Below are 4340 nucleotides of genomic sequence, written 5' to 3' on the forward strand. Positions count from 1 at the left end.
GTGTGTGTTTAAATTCCACATATAAGAGAGATCATGCAGTATTTGTCTTTCTCTGTTTGACTTATTTCACTTAGCATAATGCCCTCCAGGGTGATCCATGTTGTTGTAAACGGCAAGATTTTCTTATTTTTTATGGCTGAATAACATTCCAGTGTGTGTGTGTGTGTGTGTGTGTGTGTGTGTGTGTGTGTGTGTATTTTGTTTGTCCATTCATCCATTGATGGACACTTTGGTTGTTTCCATATCTTGGCTTTTGTGAATGATGCTTCAATGAACATGGGTGTACAGATATCTTTTTGAGATAGTAATTTTTCCCCTTTGGATACATACCTAGAAGTGAGATTATTAGAGCACAATGGTGATTCGCTTTTTAATTTTTTGAGGAACTGTCATACTGTTTTCCAACTTGCTGTACCAATTTACATTCCCACCAAAAAGGCACAGGGTTCCCTTTTCTCTACATCCTCATCAGCACTTATTATCTCATCTTTTTGATAGCTATTCTAACAGATGTGAGTGATATCTTGTTGGGAGAGAGTCCTCTGCTCAGAAAAATTTATTGAGCAAGTTTTGAATGACCCAGGTATAAGACACCCTTCTTCTTTTCATGATTTATTTGAGAGAATATCAGATCACTCTTACCAGAGTATTGATTCTATGTGGCATAGAAACCTTAAAACGCTCCCAATGTTATAAGTTGACGTGGGAGGGAAGTATCAGGTGCTAACTTGAGAATGGTCCTGTGCAGGCAAGGAGAAAAGAAAAAAAAATATTTGAGACTCAGTGAGTGTTTATGGATTTCTTGGTTAGGCTCATACTTTAAAAAGCTGAAGTATCAGCATGGATGGGCAAGGTGAAGGGAATCGAAAGGATTTTAAGAGGTCGGCATAAACAAGAGAAAATGTGCCCAAGAAGGTTTCATAGTTCCCTATGCATCTTCTATGAGTTGTTTTTATGTTTAATTCAAACCTGATCCACCTTCTGTGTACGCTTGGCCAGTATCTTGGGTGAGTTAGTGTCGGTAAGTCTCCTGTCAGTTGCAGTTTCTTGTCAAAGGGTTGCAGAAATGGAGGCTGCTTTCTGATGAATTATTTTAGTCATTTTCAGCTTGGTTTATTGGCTAATGATTTGATCTAGCCCAACAATTCGTTTAAGAAAAGATGAATCATTGTTGAATCATTGCTGTGGAGAAAACTGGTTTCCAATGAAAAATACCTTTCTTTTAGGCTTTTGAAATTTTATGAGTCTCCAAAGAATGCCATGGAAGATTTCTCCAATGTTTTTTGGTCTCTTGGCTGCTGTCTTGGGATATTTTGTGTGATTGATCATATTTTTCGTAGCAAAAAAAAAAAAAATCCACTTTTCCTATCCAGGGTTCTTCTCAAGTGGGTCACAACTCTCAGTATTGTCAGCTTTCTTACCTTCTACTGTGGATTTTATGTTTTTAGACCTTGCCTCTTTTTAAAAATATTTGACTTTTTTTCCCACATAAACTAGTTTTACTAGCAAATTTTATCCTATTAACAAAAGTCACCTGTCCCTTCCTCACTTGCTCCTTGTTCCATCCTGTGCATGACATTGAGTTTCTGCTGTTTCTTTCTGCATCCTGGATAATTTGAATACCATCATGTCTACAATTTTCATTTTCCTTCAGTTTTTTTTTTTTGAGAAAAATCGTGATTTAGGTGAGGTAAAGCCATCATTCTGAATCAAATATATGACTTTTCTTTTTGGAAAAAATAGGCTAATTTGGAAAGCTACAACTTAAAACTTTTACCTTGGACCTATTGGTTTTAGCTGTAAGGATACTTTCACTGCATAATTTTGTGCTAATCTTAGACTATTTAATAATGAAATTGTCATCTGTGGAAACCCCAAATTTTTACCATAGAGTTATCATAAAACTTTGTCATTACTGAATGAAAATATCAATTAGATGTTTAAATTTCCTTCAAGATTGTCACTTCCCTGTTCAACTTTATTAACTTTCAGCGTCAATGCAGGTATGCTTGACTTTTAGTATGTTATCTTATTGAATGGCAGTAGTGTTTTTTTTCTTTGTTTTTGTTTTGTTTTTGTGGCACACATGGAATGTTCCTTGGTGGGCTGGAGAAGGCGCTGACCTTGCAGTGAGGAGGTTTGGGTTATACACCTGCCCCTATAATTTACAAAGCTTATATTAGCATTCTTGGTTGTAAGTAACAGAAAGTAACTCTGGCTAATTAATCTAAAAAGATAGTGACCAATTTACAGTGTCCAAGTAAGAATTGAACAATTAAGTCATGGGGAATTAGATGTTAGGAAGCTTCCAGGGATCTGGATAGCAGAAATGAATTGACAGTCTTTTTTTTTTAAGGAACCACCAGCAGTATGACTTAGACCCAACTGCGTTCAATTCATGAGTTACTCAATTCAGGATTCTGATTTCAAGGAGATAGAAATTGATACACATCTTTTCATTTCGAGTGACTAGACACAGCAAGGGGTGGGGGTGAAGAAACTTGATTTATAGTACCAAAATGTCAAAGAGAGAAAGGGGATACTGGTATTACAGTACAGGAGAAGCAGTCTTGAGCAGGCCAAAACCATAGATACTCACTTCAGCCATGTACTGGTCACATAAACATGAACAAATGAAGTCCTCTGAGGCTATTTTATGTTTTTTCACTTATTGAACGGAGCAAAAAATATTTTTTTCTTTCTTCTTCATGAGCATATTAATGAGCTCTTTAAGTGAGCTATCTCATTAAATGATATCTACATGTGGAAGCACACTGAAAATTGCATAGAGTTCTGATATAGGAATAGTTTAATTTCATGGTGTTCTTTGCAGGACGTCATAAAATGTTTATTGCTAAAATTTAGCGTTATCACCCATACTGTACTTTGTAGCTCAAAATGTGAGTGTCTTAAGAATATGCAGATCTGTGCAGTTTTAAATGCCTAAAATATTTTAAAGACATTGTATTTCTAAATAAAAAAAACCCAGTATGTATATCACATGTGCGTTCATTATGTCGTTTTTAAGTTTCTGTTAACAGGCAAAGAGTAGCAGATAAATCATATTTCTTATGTGTAAGTAGTTATATTTTGTTAAAACATTAGTAGAGGGGCGCCTGGGTGGCGCAGTCGGTTAAGCGTCCGACTTCAGCCAGGTCACGATCTCGCGGTCCGGGAGTTCGAGCCCCGCGTCAGGCTCTGGGCTGATGGCTCAGAGCCTGGAGCCTGTTTCTGATTCTGTGTCTCCCTCTCTCTCTGCCCCTCCCCCGTTCATGCTCTGTCTCTCTCTGTCCCAAAAATAAATAAACGTTGAAAAAAAATAAAAAAAAACATTAGTAGAAATAAGTGCATAAATCATAGGTATATGATTCATTGTATTTTTTCAAGTGAACGCACCCATATTAAGAACTAAAATTTATTAACATCTGGAAAACCCCTTTTCTTTAGCTTCTGCTAGTTTCTACCCTACCCAAAATAACAACAATTTTGATTTTTATCATAATAGATAAAATACACTATCTTGAAGTGTATATAAATGGAAATATAGAATATGTACTTTTTTGGTAACTAGCTTGTGTCTCAACATTATGTATTTTTTAAAATTGGTTTTTAAATTATTCTTATTATTTTTTATTTTAGAGAGAAAGTTTGAGCATGGAGAGGGGCAGTGGGGGTGGGGAGAGAGAGAGAGAGAGAGAGAGAGAGAGAGAGAGAGAGAGAATCTCAAGCAGACTCCATGGTCAGCAAGGAGCCCAATGTGGGGCTTGAGCCTATGACCCTGGGATCCTGACCTGAGCCAAAATCAGTTGCATGCTCAACTAACTGAGCCATCCAGGTGCCCCTCAACATTACGTTTTTGAGATGCATCCATAATATCGTATGTACCAGGTTCTCATTCCTATATAGTGTTACTTCATGGAACACTGTTGGTGGGAATGGATGCCCAATTTCTATTTTTATGCAGCATAAGGCTACAAAAACTCTGTTTTTCAGCTGTGTCTTGTTAGCTTTCTACTTCCTGGCCTCTGCAGCTTAAGTATTGAGCAAATATATTGAGGGAAAAGCCATTATTTGTTGTTCTTCCTACTTTGCATCTTCATTCTTTAGGAAATCTTGGCCTCTCCAGTCCTGCTTCAATCAGCAGCTCTGTCTGCAGCTTTTATCTCCTCAGCCTCTGAAAGGCTTTGGAATTCTCTGAGGATTTCACAGCAGCTACTTTGTCAGCCTCTCCCCGTCACCAAGAAAACACAAGGAGAGAAGCTAGACACAAAATATTTGACTCCTCTCACTGAATCCCCTTCTCTCTTGGATTGTGACCCCCGGTTTCCATTTTCTTAGCA

This window comes from Herpailurus yagouaroundi, unplaced genomic scaffold (assembly GCF_014898765.1).
Source record: "Herpailurus yagouaroundi ecotype Mexico unplaced genomic scaffold, PumYag 163, whole genome shotgun sequence".
Classification (NCBI taxonomy): Eukaryota; Metazoa; Chordata; class Mammalia; order Carnivora; family Felidae; genus Herpailurus; species Herpailurus yagouaroundi.